At 39.7% G+C, this 15,413-nt stretch overlaps 2 protein-coding genes across 5 annotated transcripts in view; both read left to right on the top strand.

Annotated features, from left to right (window-relative positions):
* LRRC8B (leucine rich repeat containing 8 VRAC subunit B) overlaps positions 1 to 15,413 on the top strand; it is a 70,624-nt gene that overhangs the window by 25,060 nt on the left and 30,151 nt on the right. Inside the window, exon 1 of one of the 2 annotated variants that reach the window (XM_045385566.3) lies at positions 10,469 to 10,541. The exons of the other annotated variant lie outside the window; for it this stretch is intronic. The gene's annotated coding sequence lies outside the window, so the exon portion shown is untranslated. Of the gene's footprint in view, positions 1 to 10,468; positions 10,542 to 15,413 lie in introns of those variants that run through there. 2 annotated transcript variants of the gene reach the window in all.
* LOC102140959 (leucine rich repeat containing 8 VRAC subunit B) overlaps positions 1 to 15,413 on the top strand; it is a 58,879-nt gene that overhangs the window by 25,060 nt on the left and 18,406 nt on the right. The window lies entirely within an intron of this gene.

Below are 15,413 nucleotides of genomic sequence, written 5' to 3'. Positions count from 1 at the left end.
CCTATGTGTATTTCTCCTTTTTAATGAGTTGTTCATGCTGCTACCAAAGTGGCAAATTCTAACTTTTTAAATTTAAGATTTGACACTGACTGGATTAAGTCACTGCCTTTCACAAATACCTTTTTGGGTTCAGTAGAATGGTACCTGTGTCTCATTAGGTCTGGACCTAAATGGTCTTTTCATCTCACCTTCTTCAGCTTTCCCATTAGGTTCACTTGCGAGAACAGTACTCAGTCAAACCTTAGCTATGCCAAACCTTTAATAAAGTATAAAAGATTAATTATGTTAATTATTAGCCTTGCTTTGAAATGAAAGGGCAAAATTCACCACATAGCTTCTTGGTCTTCCACTGAATATTGGAATATTAACTAGCACTTTATAACAGAGCCTTTCACCAGGCCAACTTTACTGCTCTTCCCTTTTCCCATCTCTCTCATCAGCCAGAACCCACCGTTCTGCCTAAATTCCTTCATTCCTTCATCCACTGATACTGCCATGGTCTTCACTCTGACTGCTTCAGCATTGAATGACTGCAGTAGGATCCTGCCTGGTTCCCTTACCTTCATTTCCCCTGGCCCCTGATTCTGCCCCATTGTATTTCTCATGCCTCACCAGATTAATTTTCCTAAAACATTGCTTGCATTCTGTTTTAGAATCTATAATTGTTCTCTTTTGTAAGTCAATTCAAGCCATACGCTCATATTCTGGAATCTCCAACCGTAAATGTCCTCACTGCCTCATTTATTTGTGAAGTCGTCTCCCTCTGGTCATGAAGATCCTCTGCAGCCTCACTGCTCTTCCTCAGACAACACCCTTCTGCTCTGTCCCTCCCCACCACCCCACTGGAGATCTTTTTCCTGCCCCAGCCCATGCATATCCCTAACAGCTCAGAGATACCTTATCTATATTGCCTTCTCCATTCCCTGAGCTATACCTGTTCACCTTATGGGAGGAAGCTTTGGATGGTTGGAAGAGCACCATGTTTGGTGTCAGTAATGGGATCAAGCTGTTGCTCACCAGTCATGTGTCTTCAGCAGCTAATTTTTTTCTCTCTGAGCTTATATCCTTATTCTAAAGTCAAGTATATGATTTAAATGACTGAAAAAAAATGCTCCAAAAACTTTTGAGCATTATATAGATGTTCAGAGTTGTTCTACTCCACTATTTAATCCTTTATTTTTTTTCCTTTTCACCTTGTGTATAAATTTCCCATTTTCCTAACTTTGTAAGTGTTTTAAGGATAGATATAAAATGAAATATACTTTCTTATCTTATTCGGACCATACCACAGCAAATGCTCAATGAATTCTCCCTGTCAAGAGAATTCATTGAATATAAATATAAAGGATCAGGCTCTGTGGTGAAAGTACAGTATTTGATAAAGTGAGTGAGGGAGTAACAAGAAAAGAGGGTGCCCAAAGAAAAGGGGACTGATTAGGGGACTGGCCAGCCTCAATACTTTTTGGTGCATCCACAGACAAGCTCTGAATGAGACCCACTAGCCAGGCTCTTCAACCTCTTAACACCATGGCAATAGAATTGACTCAGTTTCTTAAGTGTCACACTGTTCTTAAAACATAGTAGGCTCTCAAGTGTTTCTAGAAGTCACTAACCACATGATTTGCGTATTATATATATTTATACACATGCATGTATGGTGCCAATAGATTTGTCTGTCACTGCTTATTTATTCATAGTTTTTTTTCCCTTTTAAATTTCATTCTTATACAGAGCAGCAGTATGTCTGCTTTGTCTGCAGAGTAGCACTAATGTTCAGATTTGCATTGTGTTTGTGCAGTGTCTAATAGGGGCTACCTGATCACTTGCTGAAGTCATAGGTAGTTCAGGAACTATCTTCTTATTTAGATCGCTACGAAGTTTTCATAAAAATATTGTCCTGTGTATAATACTAAACTTACTCAAATCCTGCTTAAAATTAAAAATAAGTATAAAGAATAATAATTAGTAAATGAGAATTTATTTTATTTTTGCATGGTGTCTTCTAGCCCCTTCTCCCACACCCGACCTCCTTGGAGTAAGAAATATGGTAATGGAAACCAGAAATTGATGATCCTACTTAGTATCCATCTTAGCAGAAAAATTTAAACAGTAGTGAGTTTTGTTTGCTAACACTATCCTTGGACAATAAGAATAATCGTTCGGTACTTATAATAACTCTCACTATGTTTAGGTCACTGAGTCAGTTAAAAGCAGACTAATCAGTAAAATACATTTTCTGGTTTTAGAGAGCTTATAATTTACAGTAGATTAAAGGGAATGACAGTAACCCCAGCAAAATAATTAAGAGAAATGTGATTTACTTGTTACCTAAGAAGCAAAAGATACATTTTTCTCCAAAGTAAGTCATTAAAGATTGCAATTGTTTATACCAAAGTTGATTTGCTACCATGAAAATGATTGCTTAACCCTGCTCCCTGCATTCACCAGGCGGGCTGGGTGAGTGCTTGTGTTTCAGATGAGCCAGCCTGGCTACAGGAAAAGATATTTGCATAGAAGACTGGGGACATTGCCACACAACAAAATGAAGAATTATGCTTTCAAAATTCCTTTTATTACTGCCTTGATTAAATTGTTGTTTCCAAGGGAATGGATTTTCAGATGAAGTTTTAATATGCTTCAGATAATTCCAATTGTGTTCTTTCGTTTTACTCGGCTTTCACAATATGATCATATTTGGTTTCACTTCCTGGTTAGTGCACACAAGCCTGTTGCTGGGAAATATTTGAATAAAGTGTTTATGAGAGAAGACTATTGTTTCAAAGTAGAGGAAGGCATTTTGGTTTGATTTAGACTTAGTTCATGTAGTAATTTTTATAGAAATAAAATTTCTGACATGTAAATTGGTTAAAAACACTCTTTAAAAATAATTTAAAGGACTTATTTGGCACTGAAATTAAGTTACCTTGTGGTGAAATAATCTCGTCTACAGAACTGTTTGATTAGGTACCAGTTGTGCAACAAATGAAATGTTTGTCCATAATTAGAGTAATTGTTACTTGATTTTAAACAGAGGTTTGATTGCATAGTGAGTGTCATAATGCCAAATGATTTTTCCATTGATTAAGGGCCCAGTGTATTCTTAAGTTGATCGTTTGCTCTCAGTGTGTTTAACCTGGCTAGAATATATCTGGCACCCTTTTGTGTATGTTGTAAAAGACTGCTCTTCTGTGTTACTTCATACAAAATCTTTGCCTATTCTAAAAGTGGTATTTTTACCATTAAGTATTTAATTCCACCAGAGTACTCAGGTATTACCTAGTCTAAAAAAGTACAAATCAAATTTATTTCTCTTTTGAAAAAGTCAGTTAAGACTTTCAGGAAACGTGTGCTTCCTTAAAATCTAATTGCTTTGTCCATTTGCGTCAATTTACTGGCTAAATCTGAAAGTTTAATTTTTTAAAGCGTAACTATTTTTCTACTAAGAATTTTAATTTTGAAGTCCATCTGTGTTTTATTTCTCAAGGTACCCAGATATATACCCTAATATAAAATTAGGCTTCCTGCTGTCAATCTTGAACTCTCTCTAATGAATTCCTTCTGATGCTTTCAAATTAATTTTCTTGGTATATAATAGTATGTCCTTAAATGTATTTTTCTATCATTCCCTTGCTCAGATACCACCAGTGACTTCCTACTGCTTATATCAAGCCTAAATTCCTCTCTGCTTATAAAAATATTTGAATATTCTAAAAGTGATATTTTTACCCCTAAAGCAATAATTTCTCAGGCGCCTGTTGCATTCTGCGCCTGAGTTATGTCTTGAAAATTTTTTAGTGTGGCATTTGAGACTTAGCATTTGATCCTAATCACCTTTCCACTCTTATCCCTATCATTTCTGTCTCATAAATTCCACTCCATCTCTGTGTGTGCTAATTCATTAAATTGACCTTGACTTTCTTTTGCCTTCTTTATTGGTTGTTCCATTCCTCCACATAAAATATTATGTGCCCTGTTACTAACCACCCCTTTTTACCCCTTATTCCTTCACCCCCTAACTATATAAATCTTATGCGACTTTCTTGGTCCAACTCATAAACCCTGTGCAGTGACTATTGTTCTTCTAGCATATATTACCTTAAGATGTAACTGTGTAATTCATTTGTTTGGTCTTGTACTTATGCCTTCTTTCACCAATGCATAAGCTCCTTTTGAGATTTAGGTCTGAGTGTGACACCTTTCTATTGCCTTCATCAGCTGGGCCAGTTCTTTGCACCCAGCAGAAGCCTCATCATGATTGTCGAGTACACCTAGTGTCAGAGCATGTGCAAGATGTAACATTTCCACTTTCTCTTGGTGCCCCATGACACCAGTTGGTGTCATACAAGACCCTCTTCATTTCTACCTTTCTTCAACTGACAGAGACTAAGTTGTTGCCTTCCTTAAATGGATAAGAGTCTCCACACAATAAAAACAGATGGTATTGTCAGATATAAATAGGTAAATATTATTTTGTGTGTGTGGGTGAGAGAAAAAAGACAGGAAAAAACTACACTTGTAGCTTTCTTGGCACAATCTTTTTGCCTTTCAAATTTGGTTGCTAAGAAATAACCATAGATTCGTCTACTGTGTATAAAAGAGAAACACAGAGACTCTGTGTGTTTTACAGCCAATTTTGTCACTGAGCTATGACAGAGCCTCACCCGGATTTAGAAGTCATGTGTCAGACTTCCAGATGGGGAGTCTATCTTTTGTCTCCTGGAAAACCATTGTTTCCAGAGGGCCCATGTTTCTCCCCTTTGCTGAGACCAAGTGAAGCTGCAGAATCCTGCTGAGTTATGAAGCCCGAAGCCAACCTAATGTGCAGGAATGACCTGTCACATTTTTTGGAATGTAGGCATTCTATTTGATTCATATTAGTTATTTGTGGGTTATCTTAGAAGAAGCTTACTCTGTCACTTCAGAGTGCCCAGAGCTGCACCAACTTATTCTGAATGCCATGGCGGAGCTAAATTCGTCTTCTCTGCTGATGAGGCTCAAATGGAGTCTTTAGTCTCTGCTAAAGGATTCAGGAAGCCTTGCACGTCACATAGAATTTGGGATGTGAATTGAAGGTAAGAAGGTATGAAGATTGTAAGATACTTTTGCAGCTTTTGCTTCCAAGCAAGGAGGTCTAATTAAAACTCTTGTATCTGTTAAATTAATATTTACTAGCAGCTTCTACAAGCTAAGCCCTGGGATGCTATGATAAGCATGATACATGTAGACCAGACCTCAGAGAGAAATAAACCTTTAATCAAACAATTACTTATAGGTTTGTGATAAATGTTATGAAAGGAAGGGATAGAGAACTACAGGAGTATGTTGTGAAGTGACCTGTCATGTCAAGAAGGTGTCCCTTAGGAAATAACTTTATTAGTCGTTGATTCAGGGCATCAATGACTTAAACGACTGCCTTGTTTTGGCCTTGAAAGCAAGCTTGACCTTTTAAGTGAACTATCTGGCACTGTTTGAAATTGCAACCGCCAGCTGAAATAAGAATTCGCTCTCCTTATGAGACTTTTCTTATACAGCATCATGTTATATGTATAATAAATTCATATTTGGCCTTTGCCCCCATGTCACATCACAGAGCCCCATTCCTGATAAGAGTGTCCTTTGTTATTCATAGTGAGCCCCTGTTAACCATACCTAAGTTTTGTTTTAATGTGGTAACTCATTGTAGGCACCTGGGTAGCCTCAGGATGGGGGCTGGTCACCAGAGGATCCAACCATGTGATTCCAGCATTGGAACTTTAACACCCACCATCAACGTCTGGAAAGGGGAGAGGGACTGGAGATTTTCAATCACTAACGGCCAATGTTATTTAATCAATGATGCCTACATAATGAAGTTTTCATAAAAACCCCTAAACAATGGGGTTCAGGTAACTTCCAGGTTGGTGAACACATCAAAGTGCTGGGAGGGTGCTGAGGTTGGAAAGAGCAGAGAAGCTCCATCCTCCCACTGCCCTCAAATACCTTGCCTTTTGCATCTCTTCCATTTGGCTGTTCCTGAGTTGTATCCTTTATAATAAATCAATAATGGTGAGTAAGGTGTTTTCCTGAGTTCTGTGAGTTATTCTAGTAAATTATCAAATTTGAAGAGAACGTTATGGGAACCCCCAAATTTATAGTCAAGTCAAACAGAAGTACAGGTAGTCTGGATTCCTGGGACTTGTGATTGAGTTTGAAGCAAACGCAGTCTTGTAGAATGGAGCCCTTTAAACCTGTGGAGTCTGATGCTAACTCTGAGTAGTTTATGTCAGAATAGGATTGAATTTTAGGACACCCAGTTGGTGTTACAGGGAGTGATATCAGAAAAAAAGACATCTCACTCTGCATTTACCCTAAATGTAAACCAGACGTTCTCCCTCTCCAGCTGAAGAGCAAATGGCAACCAGTGATTTTGACTACCAGCAACCATTAACCAAGTCACAAATGTGAAGCATTAATTTAACACCAAGGTAAAAACGGACATTTTACCTGAATCATACGTGACACAAGAGCTTGCTTTTTCAAAACAGACTGGTTTCTCTCTGAATGCGCTTGCCCAGTGTTTCATTCCCCACACCTTCTTCCATGGAAAATAGGAGCTGGAACAGATAAGCAGTGTTGACTGACTGGAATCTTTTAGAAGAGCTTCTCTGGGTTGGGCAGTTAGGCATGTGCACTCCATTGGCACAGTGAGCTAGAGATTGTGCGCATTCTCTTTTTGTCTTTTTCCAAATCCCCAATTAACAGACCTTAAGTGATCCATTATCCATCCATTATTGCAAGGCAGATTTGGAGAATAATTTTCTACTGAGGTTGTTGTTTTGTCACAGTGAAACAAATGACTGACATTCTGTGTTTGGGCCACGTAGTTCTTCTGAACCCCTGGGCCTCAGTGCCTTTTTTGAAGAGTTCTTTTTGACTTCGCAATAGGACCTAAATGTGATGAAATGTCAATGTCTTTGCAACACTTGCTGTTTTGTTTCCCTGGAACCAGAGTGGCATAAATAAAGCTCACTTCCTGGGTTGTTTTGTTTGAAGATACTGTCCCAAGGCCAAAAGCATCCTCTTTTTAAATCACTTTGCTAGTAAAAGCATTAGCTTTCTTTATGAGTTCTCTTTTGCATTTGTTTGCTACTGCAGTGATTTCAGAGTGCTTCCATGATATTTGTTTTACCACTAATATCAATTCTTGAGCCAGTATGATTGTCTGTATTTTAAAGCTGAGGAGATGGAGGCCTGTATTTGATGAGTGACTTAAGCCCATGCAGATAATGGTGGAGGCAGGCCTGGGACTCAGTCCAGTGTTCATTTTCCACACTGCTGCCATGGAAAACCAGCCCCTGCGTCTTACTCTCACTAGTGCGAGGAGTGGAGAAGCAAAATGATACTGTACTCAGTCAGCAGCAGACACATAAATAAAATTTCCTAATTTTTATGTATGTGTTTTTTCCTATATTGTGTGTGCCCCTGCTAGGGCTTGGGGAACGTTGAAATTAGGAAATTTGTACTTACCTAAAACAGCTCTAGAACACTTAACACGGCAACAGATCAGCAAGTAGGGCAATTGCTCTAAGATGTGCAGGGTTGACTCTCACAGCAGTGACTGCTGCTGACCAGTAAGTCAAGAAAACTGGGCCTGGCGTGGTGGCTCACGCCTGTAATCCTAGCACTTTGGGAGGCTGAGGCGGGCGGATCATGAGGTCAGGAGCTCGACACCATCCTGGCTAAGACAGTGAAACCCCGTCTCTACTAAAAATACAAAAAAAATTAGCCGGGCGTTGTGGTGGGCGCCTGTAGTCCCAGCTACTCGGGAGGCTGAGGCAGGAGAATGGCGTGAACCCGGGAGGCAGAGCGTGCAGTGAGCCGAGATTGAACCACTGCACTCCAGCCTGGGCGACAGAGCGAGACTCCGTCTCAAAAAAAAAAAAAAAAAAAAATCTGTAAAAATGCCTAGTATCTGTAAGCATAGGCACCACTGAAGTATAGATAGAAATAAAGTCAGAGGCTTTGAAAATCCCTTGCCATCACAGCAGGGTTCCAAACTGATTGGAATCCATAAGACAGGCAGCATGATAAAGCAAGAGGTGGCCATAGCTAACTGTGAGGCTGAGTGAGTGTCCACAGTGAGTCACAGGGCGAAGCATCCTGTTGTCATGTTTGTACTGTTCTCAAGTGATCCATGATCTCTGTGATCACAGAATTAATAATCCAATCTGCCCTACATTTTGGGGTCAAACTTAGCACTCCTGGGAGGGAAACAGTAAGAGCCAATAAAACATAAAGCAAGAGAAGCTGGAGATCACCGCTCTTTCCCCTCACTTCCCAGTGGCAAGCCTCCCAACCCTCCCTGAGACATTGCTTTGTCTTTATAATAAGAAAGCAGCAAGTCAAGAGGTGACATGTTTTAGAAAGAGCTCTCTGGCTGCAGTATGGAAATGGGACTAAGGAGGGCAAGAGAAGAGGTGATTTCAGAGTCATCCTGCCCAAAGAGGACATGGGCCCCACCCAAGACAGTGGTAGCAAGATTGTAGAAGGAACTGGTTTAAGAGGCCGTTGGATTTGAGGGAATAGAAGAAGAGAAAGTTTCTGGGTTAGGTGCCTGCCTTAGTCTGTTTGTGCTGCTGTAACAAAACACCTAAAACTGGGTAATTTATAAGTAACATAAATGTATTCCTTTCCAGCTCTGGAGGCTGGAAAGTCCAAGATCAACATGCTACAGATTTGGTTTCTGGACCATGAACATGGTGTAGGAGTAGAAGAGCAACAGGGATAGAATGAGAGAACTTACCCTTCAAGCCCTTTTATAAGGCACTAAATCCCATCCTTGAGGGCAGAGTCCTCATAGCCCAATCACCTCTTAAAGGCTCCATTTCTTAATATTGTTGCACTGAGGATTAAGCTTCAACATGAATTTTGAAGGGGACACAAACATCCAAACCATAGCAGTCAGTGCCTTAGCCCTTGATGTTGCTATCAACCTGAGATTCAGGGATCGAGGAAGGGCAGGTATAATATCTAGGTGTGGGAGGAAACAGTAGATGCAGTTTGGGACATGCTGCTTGAGTTGCTTCCACACATCTCGGTATATAGCCAGGACGATGTTGGGGAGACGATTCTGCAGCTTGGGGTTAGGAAGCTGGGCTCATCATATACACAGAGGTGGTGGATGAAACCTTAAGCATAATGCTCAAGATGTCACCCGAGCATAGCATACGTGTGAGTAGAGAAGCAACAGGCCCAAGACTGAACCCCAATGCTTAAGGGGTAAGGTAGTATTAGAAACCTTCCATGGTCCTAATACCTTTTTATCTTCAGTTAAAATTAGTACTTCCTGCTGGGTGTGGTGGCTCATGCCTGTATACCCAGCACTTTGGGAGGCCGACGTGGGACAATCGCTTGTGTCCAGGAGTTTGAGACCAGCCTGAGCAACATTGTGAGACTCTGTCTCTACAAAAAAATCAAAAAATAGCTGGGTGTGGTGGCGTGTGCCTGTAGTCCCAGCTACTCGGGAAGCTAAGGTGGGGTGCATTGAGCCATGACCACAACACTACACTCAGCTAAGTGGCAGAGTGAGACCCTGTCTCAAAAAAAAATATATATATATCTATACACACACACACACGTACACACATACGCACACCCACACACATTTTTGTGTATATGTGAGGCAGAGTGAGTGCCCATAGCAAGCCACATGGTGAAGCATCCTGTTATCCTACTTATTTATAAACATATAAATAAATTTTAAAAATTAGTACTTCCATTATATTGGCTTGGTGACCTTTTCTTGCTATAACCAATTTTTACTCTCTTTTTCAGTGAGACCAATTTATGAGTTGGCAATTGTAGACATTGTACTCCCTTTCTAAGAAAACCTGCACCATTGCTTTTCCTGGTGTTCTAACTTTAAACCCCTTCTCAATCCTCACCACTCCAGAGGAGTCTTTCAGACTAGATATCCCCTAGCTCCAACCACAGTTAATAAACTCATTGCATTGTGGGAAACTGGAAGTAGAGACTCTCTCAATCATTTGCTCTCTCTAACATTACATGTAAGGAAAATTAGGTTAAGTGAGGTGACAAAGCCAACATTATACCATCAGTAAGATGTAAAGCAAGGAGTAGAACTTGAGTTTCCTAACACCTAGTTGGGTATTCATTTGATCAGGTCATGCTGCCTTGTAGTGTTGATCCTTCCCTATATCTCAGTAATGGTTACTTTCCTTCATTTGAACATCTAATCACATTACTACATTCCCATCATCCACCTAATATAGTTCTATGGAGAGGCAGAGCAGCTGTTTCTCTATTATTAACTCATTTGATATGGCTTTTAATATATCTGTCTCATTTGATATATCTTTTAATATGTTTGTCTCATTTGATATGCCTTTATCCACTTGTGCTTTAGGTGAGCAGTTCGACCCCACATATCCAGAGACTATGGAAGTAACAAGGCAATCATGCAAAAATGGGTTTATTACGAAAGTCTCAGGGATACGTGGATGGATGGATGGATTGATCTGTTTGTTTCACATAGGCACCCAGTAAGTGTGTCTACTATCACTAAGGCCAAGGATTGCTATTACTGTCTTATAACCACCTCCCAAAACACTCACACACACACACACACACACACACACACACACACACACCCTCTGCATTACCACCACCCATCCTCCCACCTTCTTATCTTTTCCTTTTCCTCCCTGCCTTTACCTACCCTATTATTGCTGTCCTTGATGCCTTCTGGTGGATTGACCTCTTAACAAAAGATTAACAAGAGGATCAAATACTTTGCATATCCATTAAATTTTTAGTGAATTTTATAAACGTGGAAGCTTCAATTGTTATTTTAGGGAAAAAAAGATCTCCCATATTCAGTTACCTTAATAGTTACCAGAAGATTTTTAAAATTTCTTAACTTCATATATTGCGATTTATCCTTTTTTTTTTTTTTTTTTTTTTTTCTTTCAGAGACTTGATCTCACTCTGTCATCCAGGCTGGAGCTCAGTGGTGTGCAGTCTCGGCTCACTGTAGCCTTGACCTCCTGAACTCAAGCAGTCCTCCTGCCTCATCCCCCTGAGTAGCTGGGAGTACAGGCAGGTGTCACTATGCCCAGCTAATTTTTAAATTTGTTGTAGAGGGCCGGGCGCGGTGGCTCAAGCCTGTAATCCCAGCACTTTGGGAGGCCGAGACGGGCGGATCACGAGGTCAGGAGATCGAGACCATCCTGGCTAACACGGTGAAACCCCGTCTCTACTAAAAAATACAAAAAACTAGCCGGGCGAGGCGGCGGGCGCCTGTAGTCCCAGCTACTCGGGAGGCTGAGGCAGGAGAATGGCGTAAACCCGGGGGGCGGAGCTTGCAGTGAGCTGAGATCCGGCCACTGCACTCCAGCCCGGGCGAGAGCCAGACTCCGTCTCAAAAAAAAAAAAAAAAAAAAAAAATTTGTTGTAGAGACAGGATCTTGCCTTGTTGCCCAAACTGGTCTCAAACTCCTGGGCTCAAGTATCTTCCCATCTTGACCTCCTAACGTGCTGTGATTACAGGCATGAGCCACCATGCCTGGCCATATTGCTATTTAGTAAAGAAGACGTAAACCTTTTCTAGACAAATTTGGGGGATCACATTCCTCTCCCACCCAAATCAGGATGCTCTCCCACCCAAGGAAGGATGTACCCTTCCTCTGGCTATCTATCATGTCAACCTTAAGTATTTAAAACAGGCAGGCAGCATGGAAGAATTCAAGGTAACAAACAAAATTGATAATTAAATATTTAGTATTTATTGTAACCTATGAATTATGAACAAAGCAAATTCAACACGTTAAAATTTTATTTTTTGTGTTGGTATGTTTTCTAGTATATTGAGACCAATAGTATATTTAATTTGTGTAATCCATTTATGTTCATTTTAAAGCAATAAGAACAGTTTTCCTGTTTTACATGAGTATAGATTTTTTTGTGGAGATATATATATGTAACAAAATTTGCTTTTTAAACTATTTTAAGTACTTTTTACTTTTTTAAGTATTTTAACTATTTTTAATTCTGTGGCATTGAGTTCATTTATATTGTTGTACAACCATGATTATAGATTTTAAGTCATGACCCTCTGCTTGGGTGACAGTCATATCAGACCTGTCTGCAGCATAAATCTTGATAGACATTGCATCAAAGAGTAGAAGTTACCAGCACAGGTTAACTTTTTAAAAATGTGGCATCAAGATATATTAAAGATTTCACAACACTTTGCCTTCCTTATGGGCCATATAGTAAATGATTAAGAACAGTTACATTGATATTTCACGACACTTTCTAGTAATGAGTCTTGTGATGTATGGTGAGAACTGGCATGGAAATCACAACTTAGGTGGAAAGCCAAACCTCCAGTATCTAATCTGCTATTTGTTTATAGGATCATACTTTAAAGGCAATCATTAAAGGATTAATTTTAGATAAAGCTACTACTGTGTTAATAAATAACCATGTTTAGTGCTTACACTGTACCTGCTGCTGTGCTAAGCATTTGAATTGTAGTTGCCTCAATTAATTCTTAAAACAACTCCATTAGGTTGAAACCATTATTATGGTTATTATCCCTATTTTACAGATGAGAAAAGTGATAGCTTATCTAAGATCAAGCAGATGGTAAACAACAAAGTCAAACCTCAATCTTAACTATTCTGCTACCTTCCCTTCCAAGTCTCTCACATTTTCATCAGTTTTAGGATAAGAACTAGGCCAAACAAAGTAACACATTGAAAACATGTGATACTCCTTTTTAAAGTCTTTCAAAAAGAAGGTCGTATATGGGTAGTATGGTTTTGATTTATTTTAACCACATTTTAATCGATATGTCTGGAAGAAAAGCCATGTAAAACACTATTATTTAACTGCAGATTAAACTTGGGTTATTCATCTTGTTATTAAATTGTTGGTAAATGTTTCTTCATAAGAGGCTGTGCAAGCAGGATGTACCCTTGCTCTGGCTATCTATCATGTCGACTTTAATTATTTAATAGGCAGCCAGGATGGAGGAAGCACTTGTTGATTCTGTTTCCTAGATGGAATACTGAGCAAAGAGCTAGGAAAACAAAATAGATCTCATTCTTAAATTGTCTCTTTTAGTTCTAAAAGATAGATTGTAACTTTGAGAAAAGGAGAAAGCTGTCACATTCTATATAAAACTCCTTTTTATATAGCTCCTTGGGGAGGCTGTGTACCAGATGGCTCTTAGTCAGCTCTGTTGTGAATGCTGGGTCTGCCTCTGAGCTTGAGCAAGTTTGTTTCTCGGAACCTCAACTTTTTCACCTTTAGAGTCGGCTAATACCTATTTCACCAGGTACACCGTAAATGTTACCCTTCCCCTACCATCACCCCTTTCCATTCAACAGTAATTATTGAGACTGTTAGTGTTACTTCTTCCTGCACACCTGACTCTTCCAAGAGCTCAAAGGCTGAAGCAGGAAGACATCAAATCAGATATTGGTGATTCAGTTTAATGGAAGCATAATAGAACTATCAGTATTCCCTAAATGCTAAAGAAGCATGAAGGACTAACTGCTTGTTTACGGGGACACATAGGGTAGCAGTGTTTGTTTTAAACATATTTTGTGTTTAATAGTCACTTAATACTGAACATTAAACCTTTGTGTTTTGTGGTCAGAAATTAGCTCAAGCACTAGGCTGATTTGCAATGCATAACAATTTGATTTTGTCTCTGGGTTAAGAGTATATTATAGCAGATGTAGCATTCTTTACAGTGATCATTATCAGATGTTATTGATTTTATGAGACTAAAGCAATAAGGACATGCAATATTGGCAGCTCAATCATAGCTCACAGCATTGTGGAATTATAACATTTATGAAGCACCTAATATGTGGTTGACTCTCAGGACACTAGAAAGGTCCTTGCCCTCCAGAGTTCAGGACAAGTGGGCACAGAATTGTATGATATGCAGCATGCTTGTTTGGATGATACCTTGATAATTCCGTTGGTCCCAGTGTTGTTCTTGTTGCATTATACTTAGGTTAACTTGTGGAAAAGGGAATAATTGTGAAATCATAATTTGATAAGATATTAAGGTCATTTTGGAATGCTCTGGCATTTACCCAGTGGTCCAACACTGATTCAAAATGACTCTCAGTCATTATAATGCAGCCACTCAGGCTGAATTGACAGCAGTTTTCCATTCAGATTTGTGAAATGTCCCATTTGGTGAGTAAGTTGGCAAATACAAATTTTTCTCCTTTCTCCCTGAAGGATGAAGACTTAGTCTCTGCTTCTGAATTTCTGCCCCTGCCATGGGGTCTTGGAAATGCCTGAGTCTCTGTCCCTGTCATGTTGCCACCCTTCCATACCCACCATGTGTGTGCATAAGTGGTGTTCACAGATCTTTCTGAGAGCCAGGCCTTCTCCTCTATACCCTTGGTTCCTAAATGGGTGGTGAAACCTGATCTTCTGTCCTTCATTTACTCAACAGTGATTTACTAAATATTCATGGCACAGAGAGAGACAAGACCGACGCAAGGGGAGTGGGCTTATCACTGATCACTCTGGGCTCTGGACAGGCTAAGGATTTGATGCCACTTCACATTGGTATTCATTAAATATTTGTTCACAGTGTTTTTAAGTGGAGTAGTGAAGCACTGTATGGAAAAAGAGTAGCAAAAGAGCCCTCTGGGTCCTCCTTTTGCCAGTTTCTGACCCAAAGGAAATAGACTCATGATATTTTCTTCCAACCACATTCAATACCATCCTTGAGAAAGGTTCAGTAGGTACTATTTTTGTTTAATCTAGTTAAGTTTCCAGAGATCTAAATGCCCCATTGATGAATCCATACATGGTAGCTGCTATAATATCTAGGACCTTAATCTAGCCCATGAAAGAGACATTGGGATACATCCCTCGGATACCGATAAATGAGATACTGCCCCAGCCCTCAAAGAATTGGAGGCAATAGCTTCACATATATTAATAAACACTGTAAAAGAAATATTAGCAAATGACTTCCTGGAACACAGATGAAGGAGCAACAAATTCAGCCTGTGCTGGTCTGGATGGCTCATAGAGGTGATTCCACTTGATCCAGAATGGGAGAGATGATGCAGTGGGATGTTCTTTTTTTAAATCCATCTGTTATTTATGATTTTGAGATTTTCAAACTGATGAAATGGGAGGCTTTAATTTTACGTAGTCTGAAGCCTTAAACTTATACAATTGCCTGAGGCAGGGTGAATGAGTATGGTATTACAGTGATTTCTGCCGTAGCTCTCCTGCCAAAAAAGGTCCCAGTGACTATGCCTTTAACCCAGTTCAGGTCCTTTGACCAGAGATTCTTGACATCTTGCTAGATCTTTCCTAAGATTTAACTATCCCTACAAAACAAATACGCCCAAATGGAAAGCCAT

The sequence above is a fragment of the Macaca fascicularis genome, chromosome 1 (assembly GCF_037993035.2).
Source record: "Macaca fascicularis isolate 582-1 chromosome 1, T2T-MFA8v1.1".
NCBI lineage: Eukaryota > Metazoa > Chordata > Mammalia > Primates > Cercopithecidae > Macaca > Macaca fascicularis.
Note: the sequence above shows the minus strand (reverse complement) of the source record. Positions and strands in the feature narration are given on the sequence as shown.